The sequence below is a fragment of the Pelophylax lessonae genome (assembly GCF_965119305.1).
Source record: "Pelophylax lessonae genome assembly, chromosome: 8".
Taxonomy (NCBI): Eukaryota; Metazoa; Chordata; class Amphibia; order Anura; family Ranidae; genus Pelophylax; species Pelophylax lessonae.
The window spans coordinates 77119248-77144221 of NC_138775.1; the positions used below are offsets into that span (position 1 = coordinate 77119248).

The 24974-nt window shown below is 40.7% G+C and overlaps 1 protein-coding gene across 2 annotated transcripts in view; it reads right to left on the bottom strand.

The window, feature by feature from the left end:
* PPARG (peroxisome proliferator activated receptor gamma) overlaps positions 1–24126 on the bottom strand; it is a 120723-nt gene extending 96597 nt beyond the window's left edge. The window contains exons 1-2 of one of the 2 annotated variants that reach the window (XM_082266533.1): positions 23904–24126; positions 10170–10324 (exon numbers count right to left, since the gene is read on the bottom strand). The gene's annotated coding sequence lies outside the window, so the exon portion shown is untranslated. Of the gene's footprint in view, positions 1–10165; positions 10325–23903 lie in introns of both variants that reach the window. The other variant, XM_082266532.1, reaches the window with a different exon arrangement.
* Between the last annotated feature and the right edge of the window lie 848 nt (positions 24127–24974).

The following is a 24974-nucleotide window of genomic DNA, read 5'->3' on the forward strand; positions in this document are numbered from 1 at the left end:
CATAATCAGTCAACAAGTTCAATCTTGTGTTAATTTGTCTTCCTTGCTGTAAGCTATGTTTTATTAAATACTTAATTATTCATCTAAAGTGGCAGATAAAATATTTAAAGTTTGATGTAGCAAGAGATTTTCTATTAAAATGCTCAAGTATTACAATATAGACAAACAAAACCAGATTATAGGTATAGTAATAAAAGAATAGAAGTTTGTTAAAATCTAAAAAAATAGAATAATAGACTTTGATATTGTGATTATTATCTATCTTTTTTTTTTTCTTTTTCTGTATGATTTGTTGGTTTGCAAAATTGAATAAAAAGAGATTTAAAAAAAAAAATCTAAAAAAAGATTCTATGGCTTACAAATTTAAATTATGAAAGTAATCAAAAAGAAAAAGTGCATGTAATTGAAAAAGTGATAGGTAAAAAAAGTATGTTTTTACTATATCTGGTTCAGTGTTAGTAATCTCAAAATCCTCATTACAATAAAGCACAAGCTTTCACTGTCTGGAGCCATGTACAATGGAAATATGATTAGAGAAGTGGAAAAAGAGCCAGCAATAAAATGTTTTGTGGTGTAAAATTAAAAACAATCCTTGAATTGCTCTTTCATTCCTATGCATTCTACTGGTAAAAAATTGATTGATCAGTTTTTTAATCCTTTGAAACAAAATGTACTAAAAAACAAAAAATAAAAAAATAAATAAAATAAAAAAATATATATTGGTTCAATCTACGCAAAATGGATATTTCAACTTTTGGTACTTACACCACCTTAAATTGTTTGCATTCTGCAACTTTATAAAAGTTTAATAAAAAAAAGTTTTACATTATAGGCCCGTATACATCTATAGGGTGAGTTAACACATGTTGTGTCATTGTATTAAGGCGGTCCATTTAATCTTTAAATGCATTGCACTGGAAAACACTTCAGTGCATTGCCACCTGTTGCACCCTACTGCAATTCATGTACGTGGCATTAGTGTGTTGTGGTGCCACCCAGAATGAATGACATTGTAATTCATGCAATGTGAGTTGCGCCGCGCTACCACAATGCAAGCGTGTAACTAGGCCCTTACATGTTCACTAAAAATATCCAATCATCTTTAGGGAAATAAATTATGACTGTACATTGTATGCAAACACAGAAATGTGTAAAAACGGTGCTTTAAACCACTTCACCCCCTGGAAGGTTTTAACCCCTTATGACCAGGCCATTTTTTTGTAATATGGCACTGTGTTGCTTCAACTAACAATTGCGCAGTCATGCAACGTTGTACCCAAATAAAATTGATGTCCTTTTTTTCTTACACATAGAGCTTTGTTTTGGTGATATTCGATCACCTCTGCGGTTTTTATTTTTTGCACTATAAACAAAAAAATGGCTGACAATATTGAAAAAAATATATATTTTTTATATACTTTCTGCTATAAAACATATCCAATACAAAATGGAAAAAAATCTTAATTTCTTCATCAATTTAGGCCAATTTGTATTCTGCTACATAATTTTGGTTAAAAAAAAAATCCCAAAAAGCGTATATTGATTGATATAGTGAATGCAAGCTCCTGGGTTTAGTAACACTTTAAATAAAGCCTATTGGGTTTATTAGTACAGAGGGTCCTGATATCCCTGTTTGCCCTAAGAATAATAATCTACCCATAGTACAATGAAGCAAATGGTTCTCATTTGCTGTCACATGCAATCACTCATACACAGCAATACTATTGCATTTGCTCAATTACCTCTACTAAGCAGTAGGATTTCAAGGCTGCGTAAAGATACACTGTTCCCTTATTCATGTAGGGCACATGTGTCAAACACAAGGCCCAGTGGCCAATTCCAGCCTTCCAGGCCATTTTATGAGGCATCTCTCCTGCACCTGCAGCACCCCCTCCCTCTCCACTCCCACCTTGTCTCAGCAGTCAGCAGCAGAAAGGAGGGCAGAACTCTGCCTACAGATCCTGTGCCTCTCTGTGCAGCTGAAGCACCCCCTCCCCTAATCTCAGCATTCAGCAGACTCTGCCAGCTGACTCCAGCCCTCCTCTGGTCCTCCTTCAGACCCTGCACTTTCTGCTTCCCAGCTTTGCAGTAGAACAAGGTAAGAAGGGTGTGCTGGAATGTAAGGGAGGGTGACTTGACTTCTGATGATGGAGGAGATATTGACATCTGATGTAAGTGGGGGTAGGATGCCCTGGAAATCTAGGCCCATAGATACAACTGGTCCTTTGAGGGCAACCATAATGCTGATATGGCCCGTGATGAAATTTACTTTGACACCTCTGATGTAGGACAAGGTGATAGTGTTTTTGGAAAGCCCCTTCGCCCCTCAACCCGACCATATACTGACCTTACCTGTGCTCCCTTGCAGCTCATTGCTCCCCTACAGCTGGTGAGAATACCGATCATTTCCAGGTGAGAAGTATGTGCATTGCTCCCTTGTGACATTGCCTGGGCCTAAGCATTTGGAGCAATGTCACTTTGCTGGGAAAGCAACATCGCCACTCTTAAAGGTTGTCGACCACAGTGCCAGCTGCAAAGGAGCAAGGAGGTGTGCAGTCATTGAGCATGGACTCCCATATTGTTGAGTGGATTAGGCAGTGGCTGAGTGACAGACAACAGAGGGTTGTAGTCAATGGAGAACATTCAGAACAAGGTCATGTTACCAGTGGGGTACCTCAGGGATCTGTACTGGGACCAATTTTGTTTAATATCTTCATAAGTGATATTACAAAAGGCCTCGATGGTAAGGTTTGTCTTTTTGCTGATGACACAAAGATATGTAACAGGGTTGATGTTCCTGGAGGGAAACGCCAAATGGAAAAGGATTTAGGAAAACTAGAAGAATGGTCAGAACTCTGGCAACTGAAATTTAATGTGGATAAGTGCAAGATAATGCACCTGGGGCGTAAAAACCCAAGGGCAGAATATAGAATATTTGACACAGTCCTGACCTCAGTATCTGAGGAAAGGGATTTAGGAGTAATTATTTCAGAAGACTTAAAGGTGGGAAGACAATGTAATAGAGCAGCACGAAATGCCAGCAGAATGCTTGGATGTATAGGGAGAGGTATAAGCAGTAGAAAGAGAGAAGTGCTTATGCCGCTGTACAGAACACTGGTGAGACCTCACTTGGAGTATTGTGCGCAGTACTGGAGGCCATATCTCCAGAAGGATATAGATACTCTAGAGAGAGTTCAGAGAAGAGCTACTAAACTAGTACATGGATTGCAGGAAAAAACTTACCAGGAAAGGTTAAAGGACCTTAACATGTATAGCTTGGAAGAAAGAAGAGACAGAGGGGATATGATAGAAACTTTTAAATACATAAAGGGAATCAACTCGGTAAAGGAGGAGAGCATATTTAAAAGAAGAAAAACTACCACAAGAGGACACAGTTTTAAATTAGAGGGGCAAAGGTTTAAAAGTAATATGAGGAAGTATTACTTTACTGAGAGAGTAGTGGATGCATGGAATAACCTTCCTGCAGAAGTGGTAGCTGCAAATACAGTGAAGGAGTTTAAGCATGCATGGGATAGGCATAAGGCTATCCTTCATATAAGATAGGGCCAGGGACTATTCATAGGATTCAGATATATTGGGCAGACTAGATGGGCTAAATGGTTCTTATCTGCCGACACATTCTATGTTTCTATGTTTCAAGGTGAGTGTGGAGGGATCAGGGGATTTCCTTTTCCAGAGAGATGGATAAGGTGACAGTGTTGATTTAGTAAAAGAGAAAGATTGGGTGAAGTGCTAAAACAGTCGAAAGCTAAAGTGGAGTTCCACTCAAAAGTGGAACTTCTGCTTATCTGTCTCCTACCTCCCTCTGGTGCCACATTTGGCACCTTTCAGGGAGGAGTGGGTACCTGTTTTTGACAGGTACCCTGTCCCCACTTCTATTGACCTCGCCGCGGCGAGGTAAGTCAGAGGTTCGGCCCCCTACTCCTCCCTCTGCTTCCTTGCCAATTACCAAGTGCTGCGCAGTAGTCTTCCCTTACCGGCAATGGCGGCGACAGCACCCGACAGCCAATGGAAACATCGGCTGCGGTGCTGAAATCGCTGGACACCAGGACAGGTAAGTGTCCTAATATTAAAAGTAAGCAGCTACAGTATGTGTATCTGTTGGCTTTAAATTTTTGGAGGGGGGGGGGGGGTGGAACTCCGCTTTATCTTTAATCATCAATTCTGCTTTGTAATATAAATTCCACTGCACAAGATTGAGTATTTATTTAAAGGTAACATGGCATTACTTTGTTCCTGAGGGTAAGTGGACATTATTTATTCCTTTAGTGAATTAACTCCAGTGATAAAGTTGCACAGTGTTCATACTCTTACTAATCAGTTCTCAAACATGGTACTGCCTATGGAAAGGCCAGGTATTCTTCACTCATTCACAATAAGGGAGGGGGCACTACTGCCCCACCCTACAAGAAGGAGAGGAAATCTGCCTTGGGCTGCATTCACACTTCTTCACTCGTTTTTGCAGGTTTTATTTTATTTTTTTAACCTCTTGTATAGACATTTTTGCAGACATTTTTACTTGAGCATTTTCTGTAGCCTTTGATACAACATAGTATCATTTGATAAATTATCAAATTATCTGCTACAAGGCTAACAAATATCTTTATGTACAATAAAAACGCTAAAAAAGTCGTTCACATTCATCTGAAATCGCAGGATTTTAAAACCGCAAGTCAGTGCGACTTTGGGGGCGCCTTGGAAGACATATGTGGGGCTTCATGCACAGATGTCTATGCAAGTCAAACCGGAAATTGCCAAAAGTTGTGCAGGAACCACATTTTTTTAAATCGATGCAACACCGAAAAGTCGGTGTTGGTTCGATTTGAACAGTGCAATTGCCAGCAATAGGGTGCAACTTGGCTTGACAAGTCGCTCCAATGTGAACGAGTTGTCAAAATACATTTAAATAAAACAAAATCATTAAATTAAAAGAAATGACTAATGCCGTCCAGAAATTATCTGAAGATCACAATTTTCCCTGCTGAATAAAGTAGACCTAGAGTAGTACAAAAGCCTCCTTCATCCTTTTTTTTTCTGTTAATAAAAAATGCATTTTTGCACACAATGCATTAAGGTGAAAAACCTTAAGGCCCCTTTCACACGGCTCCGTTCCATTGACAGAGCCGTTCTGCTCAGCGGATGATCGATCTGCCGATCCCTGCGGAGCAGGTGGATGACAGCTCTGTCTCTGCTCTGTATGCAGAGACGGAGGTGTCACAACCCCGCTGTCCTCTAAGGGGGAATTGGATGAGAACGGACCGCCTGTCCGTTCTCATCCGATCCGCCAGACGGATGGACAATACGGTTTACATCCGTCTGAATTTGATGGACAGGATCGGATCAGATGTCAGCGGACATGTCTCCACTGACATCCGCTGCCCTATAGAGATGCAAGGGGCATCTGTTCAGATCCGCCTGAAAAACTGAAAGGTGGATCTGAACGGTCCGCAAGTGTGAAAGGGGCCTAAGGCTTTAGAACCTTTTTAATGTTTATTGTCCCTACATAATGCCTTAAAGTGGAGTTCCAGCCTCAAATACCTTTTTTAACTAAAAATACCCCTATAATACTAATCCATCGCCCTTTACAGAACCGCTATTCTCATACTTACAATGTGTACAGTATTGGATTTTAGCCAAAATCTTACTTTGAAAAACGCTGTCTGGGCGCGGCCATCTTAGACGTGGGCATATGAAGCCGCAGTGTAATCTGCTTTGTCCTGCTTCCTGATTCCAGGGAGTGTTCTGGGAGTTTTTCCTGATTCCAGCCTCCTGGGAGTGATGACAAACAGCTCCCAGGATGCAATGCAAAGGCGGAAGTGATGTCGGTGGACGTGGCCACAGAGGGGGGAGAAGGAGGAAGTACAATCAAAAATGCCCTGAAAATAAGGTAAAGGACCCCCGAAAAAAAATTGAAAATGCCCAATTGTTGATCAGCATAGCGAGCACTCCAGGAATCACTAAAGTTGCAAAATAGGCCGGAACTCCGTTTTAAAAATGTACCTTTTGTCTTGAATTCCTTGAATTTAAAAATAGCAGAGCACTTTCTGACATGTGACTGTGCCTAGGCACTCTCCTGTAACTTCACAGCTGTATATTTGCTGTGTGAATATAAGACACCAATGCCTCTGACTGCAGGATTCGGAGTGAGAATTTTTGATGTCACTACTGTACTGCTGTCTGTTCTCCTTGCTGGAGAGGAAGCTGTATCAGAGAAGCTGCAGTGCAAGGATCTCCCTGCTTCTGCTTCATGCATTATGTTCATCTGTGCATCCTAATCTTCTCCTGCTACTTCTTGAATGTTTTCCTGACAGTCATCAGTCATCAAAAGGGCAGCTCTGACATGAGGAAGGGCAAAGATGGCCTCCTCCACAGACCTACTCAGTGTAGAAAGCATGGTAAGTCAGTAATGTGGAAAAGACTAGCTGTAGAGAAACTTCAGGCAATACTCGTGACTAGTCCTTTGCCCTTTGCTTGCCTTTTTTTGCCACAACATTCACAGTCCTCTTTAACAAATAACTTCATTGGCTCTTTACAGAATTGCACCCCAAAAATTGTAAATCTTGCTCCTATTAGCTCACATAAAATACCTTTTTTAAATTCATAAAGATACTTGTTTTTTGTTAGACTTTTACCAGTGACTATAAACATAAAACGAGGCTATCAACTAGTATAACAGGATTTTTCAGTCCTAGAAGAATTGTATAGAAATAAACCTACAAAAATGTGCATAAAAGATTCAGAAGTATTTAATAAAGCTAACAAATAAGGAATTCGTTGACAAAATGTAACATTTAGGAAATTCTACTTCTAGTGTCATTTTTGACAAGTTGTGTAGTTGATTTTTACTTCTAATTTTTGTATACTACCACTCAAGTGTTCAAATACCAGGATCATCAAGGTGTGTGTGTGTGTGTGGGGGGGGGGGGGGGGGGGATATTGCAGGGTTGGGTAAGATACGGAGCGGTCTACCTAGTGAAAGTGAAAATATTTTATATATTTTATTTTCTAGCTTTACCACTTACGCCCCAAGCCTATTTTTGACACTTTTTGTTTACAAGTTAAAATCAGTATTTTTTGCTAGAAAACTACTTAGATCCCCAAACATTACATTTATTTTTTTTAGCAAAGACTCTGGAGAATAAAATGGCGGTCAATGCAATATTTTTTGTGACACAATATTTGCGCAGCGGTCTTTCAAATGCCATTTTTTTTCGAAAAATCATATTTAAAAAAAATAAACAGTAAATTTAGCCCATTTTCTTGTAAATTGTGAAAGATGATGTCACGCCGAGTAAATAGATACCCAACATGTAACGGTTTAAAATTGCGCATACCCGTGGAATGGCGACAAACTACGGTCAATAAAAATCTTCATAGGCGACGCTTTAAAATTTTTTAACGGTTACCAGTTTAGAGTTAGAGTGTAGCTCTTTTTTTAAATTATTGCTCGCGCTCTGGCAATCGCAGCGATACCTCACATGTGTGGTTTGAACAGCAATTTCATTACCGGCGCGACTTTCATATAAGTTTTCTTTCGTGCGCGAGCTCACGGCGATGGGGGGCGGCTAAAATTTTATTTTTTTTTCCTATTTATTTTGTTTTTTTTATTTTATTTTAACACAGCAAATTTCGAAATTGGATGAAAGGTTTAGCACCGGGAAACACTTTTTGAAACATAAAAAGTGCATTTTATATAAGGCTATATAGATCAGACCAAAATGAGGGACAAATTAGGAGGAAAAGAGGGACAAATCAGGGACAGTCCCTAGAAATCAGGGACAGGCCCCACACACCACTTCATTCTCAAGAATTCTGACTTTTATAAGTCCCTAGGTATGCATATTAGGCTACTTTGTCCATCTTGCACTGTCCAGTGGATATCTGGTAAGATCAGACGTAGTCTCTAGGTGCATTGCTTTTTGCGCACATCATTTCAAATAAGTACAGCTTTCTCCCTTGTAGTTTCTGCAAACATATAGAACTGACACATGATCTTTTCAGATATTACCAAGTTCCACTGAACCCATGTGAGCTCCTGATTTCTTGGATCTTTATAAACTCATTAGATATGCTTGACTGTAACAGGAAGATTTAATTAGTACTTTATCCAGAAGCCCTATGCCTTATTATGATAGAAGAGAAAAAACACACTTTTAATGTAACACGCACTAAATTGCAGTCACAAGCCATCACCATGTGGTCCCACGACTTGTCTGAAATAGCTATATTTTTAAATGCTAATTATATATTAAAGGAAATACTATATTTTTTTAAGGGCTCCTACAGGCGGGCATGAAAGAGGGGACTTCATGTGTGATATGGAGCACCCTGAAATGGAAACTTTGTGCTGTGCCAGCTCATACTTGCCTGCTCTACATTGCATTGCCCTGAATGGTGCTGCAATTGGCTATATAAATTCTATGCTTGCCTGCTGGGAGTGCACCCAGAGATTAGGAAAATGCTTCCTATGTTAATGAGTGATTTCCTGCATTCTGCATGCATTTGTAGGAACCCTTAAAGAATAACTCTACTTTTGAGTAGAGTTATTCCTAAGTGCTCCTTTAAGGGCTGAGAAAAAACATTCTCCTCTGGGTGATCTACGTACAATGCAAGGAATTTAACAAACCTTGTTGCAGATTCCTACCTGTTTCTGCTGTGAAGAAATAGTTTTTTGTTTCTCTGTGTCCATGTGCAAAGTGAATCTAATGGTAGTGATTTTATATTTATCAATCAGCTGCTGCACTTGCAGGGTCCTAATTGGAAAGTTGCAGGGTCTGCATCCCTTTAGAGGTGATTTACCTTTAGGAGATTCTCACCAAAAATTACCTTTTTGTTGCAGGGGATGCCCAAAATCTGTCTTGTAGATTAGTGTAGACTTTGGGTAAATCAGTAAGCCAATCACAAGAAGGAAATTACATTTCTGTGGTGGGGGTGCATTCTGTACACTATCTGTGTACAGAACTCCTTCAGGTTGCCGTATTGCATTGCATTTCACAGAAAATTATAGCTTTACAGATTGGAAAGTTAATTTTTAATACTATTCTGATACAATATGACATGTGTCCCAATTGTATATGCAATATTATTTTTTGTTTATTTGCTTTTTTTTTTTTTTTTTTTCCCACAAAAGTGGAGTTACCCTCCTTCACTCAGGCATTTGTGTATTTTCTGCATTAAAGAAAGGTTCTTGCTGAGTAAAATATGCACCTTAAAGCGGAGTGCCACCCAACAGTGGAACTTCCGCTTATGTGCTTCCTCCCCCCCTCCAGTGCCACATTTGGCACCTTTCAGGGGGGAGGGGGGAATGGGTACCTGTTTTTGACAGGTACCCTTCTCCACTTCCGGGAGACAAGTGCCGCGGCGTTGTCACTCGGAAGTCCGCCCCCCTTCTTTTTCCTTCGCCGCTGGACCAATTACAAAGCACAGCACGCTTCGTGCATGCGCAGTAGGGAACCAGCTGTGAAGCCAAAAGGCTTCACTGCCGGGTTCCCTTACCCTGAATGGTGGCGGCAGCACCCGAGAGCCGATACGAAAATCGTCTTCGGGTGCCAACATCGCGGGAACACTGGACAGGTAAGTTCTAATATTTAAAAGTCAGCAGCTACAGTATTTGTAGCTGCTGACTTTTCATTTTTTAATGGCAGGCGGAACTCCTCTTAAAAAATACTTGTGTCATGGTATCCAATCAGCTTATAACTAAGCTTTGACAAAAAAAAAAAAAAATGGAATCTGATTGGTTTCTATGCAGAGCTGCGCCAGATTCTGCACTCTCCAGTTTTAATAAATCAACCCCACCATATTCCTTCTGCAATAGGGACTCTTTAACCTTCTTCCTCACAGGATGGCTACATACACAGCTCAGTGTACATTCTCAGCACACGTCACTGCTGGAATGAATGAGCGCCAGTGCGCATGCGCAAGAGTTTTGTTATCCTGACCCAGCCAAATAAGATGACCAAAGACACCGAACCCAGAAGAAGCCAAGGGCAAGAAGTTGGTGCCAGAGAGGGAGCTTGCAGGTGTTGTATCACTGATGGGTTTCCGTTTCCCTTCAAACTACGTAATACAAAAGAACAATCCTATTCTTTTTTCCAATATTGTGTTTAGCTAAGCAATTCAAAAAGAAGAAAAATTTCACACTTACCAACCTGGTCCAACGGAGTTTTATAGTTTAAAGTTGAACTCCAGGCAAACCCTTTGGCAGTTTTTCCCTCTGTCCATCCAATTCTGAGATTCTTGAAGGGAAGGGGACCTGATTTTTCTCTGTTGCAGTTGAATAACACCTACAGGTCTTCTCCCAACCCTGTGAATGGTCAGAAAGAGAAAAAGCAGACTGATCAGCTCATTTCTTTGTCACTCTGCTCTCATCTACTATCAGCATATTTCTTACACAGCGGCAAATAGCATTGGCCCCTTATACCAATCCTTCTTCCTCTATCCTCTATGTTCTGTTATACAGGGACTGCAAGAGGGCAAAACAAAGTCAATTTTAGGTAAGTAATCATTTGCATAAGAGACGGAGCTGTCAGATCTCCGCTGTCCTCTATGGGGAGATTGGATGAGAACGGACCGCCTGTCCTTTCTCATCCGATCCCATCCGATCCGTCAGACGGATGGAAAATAGGGTTTCCATCTGTCCGGATTTCACGGACAGGATCGGATCGGGCAGCAGCAGGTGTCAGTGGACATGTCTCCGCTGACATCCGCTGCCCCATAGGGATGCATGGAGCATCCGATCAGGTCCGCCTGAAAAACTGACAGGTGGATCGGATCAGATCGCCCGTGTGAAAGTACCCTAAGGGTTCATGCATATGCAGGGCACATTCCGGGCGTACACTGCCAGAATTTTGCATAGGTCTGCACCCAGGACTCAAGAGTGTTGTTATTAAGGCTTGACCAGCAGCCTTTACAAATGAATGACAGGCTGACAGATACAATGGCTGTATGCCTATACTTGCACATCTGAGTTGTTATATGCACACAGCAGGGCCGCTGATGGGGGGGGGGGGGGGGGACCACCAGTCCTCCTGTAGGGGACCCGAGCACACAGGGGGACCCCAACAGCACGGGAATTGGTGTGGTCGGGCAGAGGGGCAATTAAAGAAGGAAGCCCTGTGTGGCTCTTGGCAGCAGCTGAAAGCCAGTTTTCACCCCTCCTGCCAGCTTTCAGCTGCTGCGGGTAGAGACGTAGACACAGGGTATCGTTCCTGTATTTGATTCTCTGACACCGATCCCCCTACCTGTTCTGCCTGCTTCTGATCCCCCCCTTTCCCGTGTGCCCCTCGTTCACTGTGCCCCCTTCACTCCCCCCCTGCAGCACTGCAGGATTCCAAAAATAACAGATTGTAAAAAAATATATAAATTAAACATTGTAATAAATAATTTTAAAAACTTAAAAAATGGAAACATTTTTAATAGTTTTTAAAAAATATATAATTTTAAAAAAATGTAAAAAACAATTAAAGAGGGCTAATTCACACAGGTTCTCTGTTATGTCTGCGTCCACTATTTTTATGAAAATATTATCTTGACATATTCGAGGGGAGGAGGGGGGCCCTGCTAGGTAGGCTGTACGGGGCCCCGTGGTTTCTAACAGCAGCCCTGGCACATAGGGACAGAAAAACAGCCCTAGATGCAAAATATGCTGAATTCTGGCTATGTATACTTGATTGCAAAATGTCAATATGAATACAGAACCTAAATAATTTGTGTCTTTTATATCTGCCTGGAGTTTAGTTTGAACACAAGTCCCTATCATGGACGTTGCTAATATGTTTTAGCCAACATATGCCATATATTGAGCTTTGCTTCATGGTGCAGTCCATCCAAAACAGGCAATCCTCTTTTTGGCTGGCCATACACCGAATACATTTTGCCTTTTTTCGAATGAACAAGACAAAATGTACTATGTGTATGACCTTGCTGGCCTGCTACCACCCAACACCCTTGAACTGAAAAATCAAAAGAATCAGGCAGGAAACTTGCCGGCTGAAGAGTGGCTGCACTTAAGAGAGCAACCGTTTTTCAGGTATTCTGAAGAATATTATAGCCCAACATAGGGATTCATCCATATGCACTGTATATTGTGTCAAGATGGCAATAGATGGATAGAAATTCTTAGAAATTGCTGAACAAAAAAAAAATCTCTCAGTGTAATGCCCAGCCTAAGCTATATTACTTATGAGCTTCTTACATCAACCTGTTCAACCTCCCTTCTGCAGCCATTGCAAGGAGGTCTCAATTTCTCTACCTGGATAGCTTTTCATAGCCCTGTCTCCTATCAAATACTAACAAGCAGGGCTTTTTTTCTTAGAGAATAGGTGAAGGTACTCCCCTCTTCTGAGTCACCCCTTGTCTCCACCCCCTACCCACCTCCGAGCACTGTCCTTTGGTTCAACCCTCTATCCACCTCCCAGTACCCCCAATTTTAGAGAATACAGAACCAAGTATGATGTTGTGGTTCTAGGTAATTTATATAGAATTTGTTAATGATAACTAGAAAAGCAGTAAAATAGATCCCCTGGAATCAGCAGCAATAGACCCCTCCAACAATAGATCTCCCAGCAACAATAAATCTTCCCCTGCAATAATAGAAAAAACAGTAAAATAGATCCCCTGCAATCAGCAACAATAGACCGCCAACAACAATAAATCCTCCCCTGCAACAATCGCCTCCCCCCTCCCCTATAAATCCTCCCCTGCAACAATAGACCCCCCAACAACAATAGCCCCCTCAGCAACAATAAATCCTCCCCTGCAACAATCGCCTCCCCCCTCCCCAATAAATCCTCCCCTGCAACAATAGACCCCCCCAACAACAATAGTTCCCCCAAGCAACAATAAATCCTCCACTGCAACAGTAGCCCCCTCCCTCACAACAAAATTCCCTCCAGCAACAATAGATTCACCCCAGCAATAATAGATCCCCAGCAGCCAGCATCAATAGGCCATTCAGCTCACCCCACTGATCCCAGCACCCCTTTGCCATTGCATACATTCAGACTGGAGGTGCCGGAACTGCGTTCCCCCACGTTCCCACTGAAAAAAAGCCTTGTTAACAAGCACCAAAAATTGTTCGGCAGTTGCCATAGAATATGAAAAGGTGTGCAGAAATCCATGATATTATGTCCCATACATTGTTTGAATGTCTTGTACTATGACAATGTTTTCTCCTAAATAAAGTGTTACATTGTATCTCTACAGAAAAGAAGGATAAACAAATACGTATACATTCCGATGTTTGAAGTTAAGATTATCTTGGACAGGTCTGTTCAGGTGGTCTTATTCCCATAGAGTGGAGAAGTCAAACCACACACCCTCTCAGGTTATAAGACTGTCTTGAGGAACATTTCTGCACGTACACAGAAGTTTTGTATTCTGGATTTTATTTTCTAGATGTAGATGGCTACATGATGGTTCTTATGCCCCGTACACACGTACCGATCGTCGGCCGAACGATCGGCCGTCTTTTGTCCAGGGCTGTCGTGTCTGTTGAAAACTGCTAAAGACTGCACACGAATTTTGTCGGCCAACAACAGCCGACTGCAGAAGTGATGTCATGTGATGGTTAACTTTCCGTGTGTTTTTTCTTTTCTGAGCATGCCCAGTCTTGCTAATCGGCTGTATGTCGGCCGAATTCTGTACTGACTGGCGAACAATCGGCCGTTCTGGTGTTGGCCAACAAAAATTTTAATGCCTGCACAACAGATTCTGTTCGGCCGAAAATGCGCTGTCGGCAGTCGGAAGCATCATACTAACAAGCCTACAATCGGCCGATCGTTCGTCGTCCGAATATTTACGGCCGACAATCGGTACGTGTGTACGAGGCATTACTGCCATTCATGTACATATAAATCTGCTACTCCAATGGGATCTACTTCAAATGGACCTTGGAACCACAACTCTTCTACTGATAAATGCTTTGGGTTCATAATATATATTCTTTCAGAGGCAGGTTAAGAGAGTATAAGACCCTTGGAAAGGTAGCAGATTTATTTCCCCACATGCCTTCGATTGGCACTAAAAAGGATTGCAGTTGGCGCAAAGACCCCATTTGTATTGTCTGCACTAGTGTGGCTCACCCAATCAGACACCAACAGTCTACAAGTGCATTATTATTTGTCAATTGTTCTTTCATCCTAGTTTTCTACTAGAAAATGAAGGTTGTAACCTGGACCCCGAGACTAGGATTCCTTGTGGACTCAGTCTGACTCTGTATGCATCCTATGGAGCCATTGTCCCTACCAGTACCACCAATAAAGTAGCAGGCACATGTCTGTATATAAAAAAAACTTAAACTATAATCCACATGGAGTATGGCTCTGTGTACAGTGCATCTTAAGATCCACAACAAAAAAGTTAGCTTAGAATGCCCGCATGCCCGCATTCTCCACCAAAAAAAAAAAAAGAATGCCCGCATGCAATCTGCATAATAGTAGTCTAATTGTTCTTTTTATGTATATCATCACTGCCTATAGGATGAGATTGATTTTAGGCTTATTTATTCATGCATCAGGAATTTAAAAAGTGCATATGCGCAATGCACCTAATCACAATGACAGCTTACTGTGCCAATTAAATGCAACATGTTTAAATATAGATTAACATTGCTAAGGCAATGCATACTGCACTTAAAGGCTAAATTCATTTTTTTCAGAAAATGGCATATGCCGTCAAGGGGTCCCAGTAGGTATTAAAAACTGTGCAGCTTTGTAAAATGTTCATCATTTTTATTGTCATACCCATAAGCCATTTGGGCCCCCCTGGAAGCCTGGTGGAAAATTGTCTGAATAAAATTCCTCTCGTTCTGCCTTGTTGCTACGACATAAAAAACATTCAGTCTCCTGAAGTGATGAGATTTGTCTAATCCTAGCAACGAGGCAGGCTTTGGGGATTTCTAACTGGGAATTTTTGCCCAGGCTTCAATGGGGCCCATAGGTTTGACAATGAAATGAGTTAAAATTTTACAAAGCTGCAATGTTTTTTAATACCCACTGGAGCATCTTGCTTGAATAGGCTAATTTTTGGAAAAGGTGAACTTAGCCTTAAAGTGAAAGTAAACTCACCCCCCACAAATTTAAATCATTAGTAAACACTGTACAAGTCACTGTGTGCAGATGTCTCCTAACCTGCTCGGTTTACTTGTAATCTGTCCAGTTCATTTCCGTGATGTCAGCGGCGCATGTGCGTAATTCCCCTGATTCACGGCCCGCTCATTGTGCCATGAATCTATTCATTAATATGCAGTGTCTCTGTCATCCCCTCTGTGCTGCACTGCACCGAGATTCCGTGAGATTTATGGGACTTGCAATGTCTCATAGCACGGCACACAGGAGCAGAGATCACACAGCAGAATGCGCATGCGCGAGAATACAGCAGGGAAACACAGAAAGGGCAGAAGTTTAGGGCACTGCGGATTTAGAAGGCATTACTTAGCATGGCGCCAGCTTCTACCAGTAAGCAAGAATTTAAAACAGCTGGAAAATAATTAAGAAACACCTGACGGGGGTTATTAAAAATGCAGAATGAGTTGGAATGCTTGTTTACACTGGCATTATTAAGAAGCAGCATTTGAGGGACAGCATTTACTTCCACTTTAAGGTTAATGTAACAGAACCGCGACCCCACAATGCGCTTGTGTGCTTCCATCAGAATACCGCTTCCTTCAGTTTTGAACATAGATATCAGGTATTCTAGCCGCCCCCAATACAAAACTAGCCGAAAATAGCTTGTATAAGATCTGGAACATTTATTGAACAAACTCACACCAAATATATACCCACCAGGTCAGGTGCCTGATTACATTATGCTATGCAGATGAAATTGTGTACAGAAACATAATTACCATATCCAAGGAACAACCAACACAAACAGTATTCTACGTTCCCACTAGCAACTTATAGATGTCAATGAAATAATTATCTTGAGCTAATTAACTAGCAGACTTGCCGTCATTGAGCTCATGAAGTACAATACATATTATTATAAGTGTAAACACATCACACCTTAATACACAGACAACAGCAGGAGACCACCAGTAACAGATTGCCCATCTCCCACATTGAAGGGCATGGAACAGAGGCCAATATGACCAGCTCTTTTAGTGAACATGTTCAGAAACAAACAAACCAGGAATAGTCTTCCTATATTTCTTAAGAGATACTATTGACAAACATCACTGTCCCATTTGAAGCAATCCAAATCTTACTCTCAGTATCCATCAAGTAGTTGTCCATCATTTAGACACAGGGTGACTTACACATAAGGGCGGGCCTAGGGAGCTGAGAGAGGGATTTCTCAACCTCTCTAAGGTAAGCTGGGTTCCACGGGCCCCTCAACGAAAGCGATTCCCGTCACACACCAGAAGGGGGTTATTAACAATGCAGAATGAGTTGGAATGCTTATTTACACTGGCATTATTAGGAAGCAGCATTTGAGGGGCAGAGTTTACTTCCACTTTAAGGCTAGGTTCACACTGATGTGGTGCGATTTCAATGAGTTTTGTAGAGTGATTTGAAGGATCACAGGCAGTGTGACTTCATCTGCGTTCAGCTTCAATTTCAATGCAATTCTTCCTTTCTCTCTCTCTGGAAAGGACTTGAGAAATACAGCACAGAGTCTTAGAAATCGCACTAGAATCACATTGCATTCGGACACCTATGCGTTCGCTATACAGTTTCCATTCCACTATATGGGGCTCAAAATCGCATACAGGACCCTTTTAAAACCACAGTGCATTCAGACTGCATATATGTCAACAGCCTCCATAGAAACACGTTATTTCACTTGTCAGGTGATTCAGTGTGTTCTGGAACGCATCTGAAATCACATCAGTGTGAACCAGGGCTTAAAGTGACAGTAAACTCTATTTTAAAGCATTACTAAAGCTGCTTTTAGGCACAACGCTGGATTCAGTTCAAGCTCAGGTGAATATTTAGGCAGGGTGGGAAGAGCAACATGAAAGGTTTGTTCGCTTGTTCCAAACAAATAAAAGTGAGAGGGAACTATAAGTGTCAGGTCCCACATATGTGATGTCTTGCATTGCATGTGATTCGCACCACACTGCTGTGCAAATCACATGCGATTTCTGTGCAATGCGAATTCAGCCATGCAGATTGCATGGCTGGATTTGCAACCCATTTGGACCAAAGTCGCACAGGACCCATTTTTTGGTCTGCACCAGAATCGGATCGCATGGGTGTTCACACCTATGCGATCCGATTCCTGTCTGATCTGACAGTTCACACTGCGATATGCAAATTAACCTGGGGGTGTCGCTAACTTTGCATTGACACCCCCAGCAGTTTGCATATGGCAGTGTGAACTGCTTGCGAGTCAGGTGTGATGCGGGAACCTGCAGTGGATTCGCAGGGTTCCTGCATCGCACCAATGTGAAGCGGCACTATAGGTTCAGGAGCTAATAAAGGACATTGCAAGGTGGCAGAAAAACACTGAATTTTATTACAAATAGATTACAGGGCCATCAAGTAGTGGATGTGCATGGATTATTTTTGGAGAATAAGGATATTTTTTAATGTCACTTTAATATGGGCTCATCAAGTTATCTTTGGGTCATCATGGTAAAACAATAAATGGAAATGTATATTAAGTAACCTGATAATGACAATTATAAATTAATCATCTTTAAACAGGACTGGGCCATTAACGTAAAATCAGGTTATGGCTTGCTGTATTTTACAGATCCTTATCACTCCTAGTGATGCATTACTAGATTAATATACAGTATTTGAAGGCATTATTCTAATACTACAAGAAATGAAGGTGTGAATCCCAGTGAGACAAAGAACCTGCATTTAGCTTGTGTTTACTCTCATGATTTAATTGTGCTCCCGCTCCCTATTCCTAGACACAAGTATAAATGGATCTAAGCCGGTGCACCTGTTTGCTCACTCTCTACCTCTAGAATAAACACGAACCTGACTGTCAAGGAAAAAAACCTGCTCAACCTCCTAATCATTCAGTACAGAAAAGAATGTGACATCGCAACCACACGTGAACATCGCAACTTGAAGACATCTGCAGATAAAGAAAGGAAACGTATACAAAACTCCAGATTTTACATGGTTTTGTCAGCATAGGTCATATACGGAAAATGACTGCCAACAATTATTTCCTACAACAACGGTGGCCAAACATGAGCGGATTTTTGAGCGCCAGGAATTAAAACGTTTTTATTGACCTTGTTAAGTTCATGGATTACTGACACATGCTGGAAATGATCAACATGTGGACAAAGGGATTTACCAACCCCTCGACTTCTTAGGTGCTTTCTCTCCTTCCACGTGCCATTTGGCACTCTTCAACCATTCATCCTTGTTCCCTCATTTCTTTTTCTATTCATATACCCTTAGAGCGTAAGCCCAGCACAGACAATAATCCTATCGTATCTGTTTTTGTTATGTGTGTTCTACCATGTAATTTTATATATTTGGCACATCAAAAGCTGGCACTTTGAATGTATTATTTTTATTGTTCCTTGTTTGAAACAATTTGTACAGCACCTCAGCAGATGATGGCACTATAGAAATCAATAATAATAAAAAATAAAGCAATTTTTTGTTGGATAAACCAGATGACTCTTAACCATTCTTAGCCAGACACACAACAATGGGCGCCTCTGCCGTTCGGGCCACCGAAAAGCTTTTTTTAGACCTCTTCTAACTCATCCAGTTCAGCACCTTCCTGAGAACTCTGCAGAGGGTCCAGGATGGGGATCAGTGGCATCGACAGCGACCTTTAAAATTCTGTGTGGGGACAGGATTTTCTCTACCTGTGCCTATGGAAGGTTGCATATTTTAACCCACAGGGTTACTGCAACATAAGCAGATGTAAGTAATTTTTTTTCTTTTTCTTCTTCAATAAAGTTGAGTCATTTCCTACATTATATAAGTGGCCCCACCTTTCTTTTCTGGTGGACACAGTAAGTTGCCCCATGGACCTGTAGCCAGCCCCTTGTGGATGAACCCCTTTGACCTCTGTGGACCACCACATCCTAAATCCCAAAAATAACAAAAAACAACTTACAGGTGCTGATTATCGCTCTCCTATAAGAGACAACTGAGATAGTTGAACTGCTTGAGTCTCTAATCTTGGACTAAATAGGTGTTCCCTGAAGGATCAATCAGCAGATGATTTAGGCAATCTTAAGGTAATGTCATAAAGAATTGTAGGGGTTAATGACCCAACAAGAACAAGTAGGCATGATCACTGAATGTACAAAGCCGGTTGCATCTAAAGCCTCTTACACACAATGAGAATATGGGACGATCGTCTGTTTTATTTTTTACATGATAGTCTCATATCGAAAATGAAGAGGTTACTTAAGTTACAAAAATTCTCGAACGACTAGAATACAATTTAGGAAGTGATGTAACGAGTTGTTTTGCATTGTTATGTATTCTGTCGTTTCTGAACATGCATGGTCTTGGTCTTCTGATTTTTTTCTGATAAATAATATACTGATTAAATGAATATCTTACGTTCTGGTATCATAGGAGAAAAAGTTTGTCCCTAATGATAATTTTGCATAAACGGTCATGATCGGCTTTCGAAATGTGTGTATTAACGATCACATTATCGTAGGATTGTTTCGAAAACACTACTTTTATTCGGAATTTCTGATCGTGTGTACTAGATCTTGAGATCTTACTTGAAACCATCTCAATGATCTTCTAGGTGTAAAGGCTGCCACCGGTGACTACTAACACTATTCACTTGCATTATACAGCCCAATTATACAACCCCACATTGGGATCCATAAAGCCAACACACACTGTACTCCAGCTCCACAAAATGGACTTTGACAGTAATAGAAGCTTCACAGACTTCTGTGCTTAATCTGTATTTTACAATTTACAAATGCAGCTTGCGGTGGATGAATAAACCACTTGCTTTTGACATATTACAACATTTTTTACAGGTTAACAAGTCAGTGAACCATGCGCGTCGTTTATTTCCTGCCCGACAAAATTTCATTGCGACATCTCGTGATGGGACTTCATGGTGTCCTGAGAGCAGACTGTCTGACACTGCACATACGATGCAAAAGTGGGTTCCCCAACACCACTTACTTCCCAAATCACGGCACATCATGTGACCTGACAAATGAAAGCTCGGCAAAGAAAGTCTTGCTGACTCATGTCAAGAGTGTGATCTGTGACGACAGCCCGAAATAAGGGTTTTAATTGTTGTGTCATATTTTGTAACCAAGTTACAGCACTCGTTGCGATGGGTGATTTAAATTAATTATTTAATATTTAATTACATATTTATTATATATTTAATTACAAATATAATGTAATGTGAAAACAGTAAACCTATTAGCGCCGGTTCACACTGGCGCGACGCTACTTTCAGGGGCGACCTCCGAGATCGCGGTGCGAGCAGCGCGCCGCGACCACGGAGCGGCCGCCACAGACTTCATAACATTGAAGTCTATGGCGGTCACCTCCTGGTCGCCCCAAAGAAGCTCCGGACCCTTTTTCTAGGTCGGAGCGACTTGTGTCGCTCCTATTAGAACGGGTCCGTAGCTTCCCTATGGGAGGCGACCTGCGGCGACCTGTGAGGCGACCAGGTCGCCTCACAGGTCGCCCTAGTGTGAACCGGGGCTAAAAGTTTTATTATTATTATTTAATATTCCCAGACTAGTAAACTAGAGGCCATATATAAAAAGTATGAACTTTTTAATACCTGTTCTTTATCTAGCCCCATCAATACCTAGCAATTCGCTTACTAGTACATCTTCAGGCTTAATAAAAAGCAGTAAGCACTAATCACAGTGCAACAATAAAATTTCAGTTTACACCATTCTGATATATAAAATAAAAGTGGTGACAGAACTTTGCAGGCTGCTATGCCATAAATAAGACCAATTATATTTAGCAAAAGTTCAAAAAGCAATAGTTTGTAGTAAACCGTAAAATTTGACATACAATTTCATTATGCAGCTGAAGATTCTAATCTACATATAGCATATATTATACAGTGCAGTAACTAGACTACATTCTCAGTTCTAATACATCACCAATTAATTGATCTGGCTGCCGGCTCTACTACATCAAACACTGAACTTCAGTCTGGCTGTGCTATACAGTAAGTCTTGTGTCATAGGGATAGCTTTTCAGGATAAAAAATAACAGGCCCCAATATTTTACCCACAGTCCAGTTTGAACTTAGCCTACTGCCTTGGGTTAATATCTAAGTGGATCTTCCAATGAGCACCATCCAAGGTTCCAACCAGTCTACAGAGCCCAGTCCCTGATTCTGTGCAATCAACACTATTCAATGCCCCATTTGCCACCCAGTCTGGAACATCTGGTCCCCCAAAAGTTGGTTCCAATTCTCAAGTACAGCATATAGCAGATCATCATTAGATAACAAAGGACTTTGTTAACTTAAGTTGTACGATCCCTTGCCAAGCCACCCAACTTCACCGATACACCAGGGTGATACATGCCTCTGAAGTTCACCCTCATACCTGTCTGAGGACTATTCTCTCACAAACTCAACATTTACTTTTTTACAGTTTTTAATGCTTTTTAAAAATTCCTATTTTAACATTATTATCCCAACCATTCTTCACATTACTAATAATTAACTGATTGCTCACGGTGAGCTACATCCATGAGATTTCAGCTGGGCATGGATGTTTTCCCTCCAAAGCATGCAAGTCTTGGTTTACTGATAAGTGAAAGTAAACTCTGGTCACCAGCACTGGAAGGGAGAGCTCAACTTTAGTGAATCAGGCCCATAAAGTCAACCTATATCATCCGCATCAATGTGCATAAGGGCTGGTATTTCTAGTTTTTACTCTGCATGCAGCCCAGGCCAAAGTCCCCTGTGCCATCTATGCTAATCTTATCTTATGCAGATCTTATACTCAGATTGTACAACATTTTGCATGTGTTAACCAGTCTAAAATGTCTGGCATGTTATATACTGACTAGTGTAAAACCATATATTATGTGCATCCTATACTGTTGAGATTAAAAAGTATAGTTTTGTATACTATAATGACCAGTTTAAAAAAAGTATATCATACACTGCCCACACTTATGTAAATATACATTTCATACTGTCCAGTTTTAAAATGTACGCCATATACTGTCCAGTTTAATAATGTCCATCATATACTGTCCAGTCTATAAATTGTACGTCATATACTGTCCAGTCATCATATACTGTCCAGTCTAATACTGTACATCATATACTGTCCAGTCTAATAATGTCCCTCATATACTGTCCAGTCTAATAATATACATCATATACTGTCCAGTCTAATAATATACATCATATACTGTCCAGTCTAATAATGTCCATCATATACTGTCCAGTCTAATAATGTCCATCATATACTGTCCAGTCTAATAATATAAATCATATACTGTCCAGTCTAATAATGTCCATCATATACTGTCCAGTGTAATAATGTCCATCATATAATATCCAGTCTAATACTGTATGTCATATACTGTCCAGTCTAATAATATACATCATATACTGTCCAGTCTAATAATGTCCATCATATACTGTCCAGTCTAATAATATACATCATATACTGTCCAGTCTAATACTGTACATCATATACTGTCCAGTCTAATAATGTCCATCATATATTGTCCAGTCTAATAATGTCCATCATATACTGTCCAGTCTAATAATTTCCATCATATACTGTCCAGTCTAATAATGTCCATCATATATTGTCCAGTCTAATAATGTATGTCATATACTGTCCAGTCTAATAATGTCCATCATATACTGTCCAGTCTAATAATTTCCATCATATACTGTCCGGTCTAATAATGTACATCATATACTGTCCAGTCTAATACTGAACGTCATATACTGTCCCGTTTAATAATGCACATATTATACTGTCCAGTCTAATAATGTCCATCATATACAGACCAGTCTAATATTGTAAATTAGATACTGTCCTTTCTAATAATGTACCTCATATAATAAGTAGTCTACAAATGTGTATCATATGCTGTCCACTCTTAAAATGTACATTGTATACCGCCCACTCTTAAAATGTACATCATAACTGCCCAGTCTAAAAATGTATGCCACATACTGTCCAGTCTATAAGAGTATAATATATTCTGTCCAGCTTAAAAGAGGTATACTGTATACTGGCCAGTCCAACAATGTACACTATATACTGACCAGTCTAATAATGTACATCATATAGTGACCATTCTAAAGATGTACATCACATACTAAATAACACATGCCTAATTAGTCTAAACTTTCCTGCATGCAATCCACTAGCCAGTAATCTGAAATATCACTGATCAATGCAGCATACTTAGCAGTTCTTTAAAGGTGGCCACACACGTATTGATATGATCATACAATCTCTCATTCAATGCGACTAAGGTGATCAAATAAATCAAAATTGCAAACCAAAGATCATCCATTCGATTGTAAACTCTAAATCAATTTTAACTCTGATAAGGCTAATGGCTATGACAGAATGTTGCCGATTGCCTAATATCTGCGTTTTCAGGAAAACCAGTGGCAATTCAGATTAATTAAGAGATCGGTTTCATTTATAACCGAAGGATCGTGTTTTTGATCAATAGTTCTGGCCAATTACAAAAAACACGTGTATGACAGATCGCTTGTTTGCAATTGCTTGTATCTCGATCAGATCTATTTACCAACAACTATGCAGTATGGTGAAGTAAATAACAAAACAATCCTTCCTGGCAGAGGGCACAGTTGCTGGTAAATGATGATCTGACAGTCCAGTTTAGTGCAATCTCTTAGCAACATCATCACCATAATAAGTAGTAGCCATTCATAAAGCATGGAGAGAAAGTTTCTGCAGAGATCCCACATGTGCTCTCACTGACCTGCACAGGGTGACAGTATGATGAGAAGTATTCAGGCTTGCAGCTCTCAGTGATGTGCCATAGGCTGCTGGAAGGAGGATCCAGGCTTTGGTGTGATAGTGTCCCTTTAAAGCTGCAGTGGCAGCTGTCAGATGGAAGTGAGGCCACTCAAGTCTCTCTGTGTCTCATCACAGTGTCTGTAATGTTATGTCAGGAGCCTTGTCACTGCCCTCTCCCTCCTCAGATCCTCCCCTCTCTCCTCTTCCTCCTCCTTCACAGATTGAGTGACAAAGAGTAACCGTGTCACCATCATCCCCACTGAGCAGCACTGATCACTCTTCTCACTGATACAATGTATCAATCACAGTCCAATTATTTATTGTCAATGGAACCAGATTGCGGGTCACACTGCCACCTGCTGGACGCCAGCATTTCTGGGTTGGTGCTAATGTGATGTAGAAGACCAGATATGTAATACATATTATACAGAATTAATCATTTACATGTTGGGCTGATGACACAAGGGCGATTTCTTCGGAGAGAATTATGGCTGCTACGATTCACTAAAAAAACAAAAAACAAAAAAAAAACATTTTTACGCTAGCGATTTCATGGTCAGAGTCATTAGCTATAAAAAAAGATTGTGCTCTGCAACGATTTGCAGCTCAGCGTTTTCTAAAACATTCCATAGAAAGGAATTAGGACCCCATTCACACCTGTGAGTTCCCAGAGCATGCGCAAAACTGGCTAAAACATTAAAACATGAAGACCTCATTCACATCAGTGTGTCACGCTTATGCACTTTTTGTGCTTTTTTTGTGCGTTTTGTCATGCAACGACATAGTGCAGCCCATTCACTTGAACACAATCCAACCCAACGTGCCTACTCCTTTTTTTGGAGGTGAGTATTGTGCCTTTCTTACTGGAGGTTTTGACTCGTATTTTGTGCAAAAAACAAAAAAAACGCATGCGCTAGCTGCGTTTGGGGTGTCACTAACAAATAATGATACCACAAGCGCATTCCACATTTTAGCATGTTTTTTTGTGCATCCCAGGAATGTGACAGTGTGAATAGGGTCTAATTGGTAATGG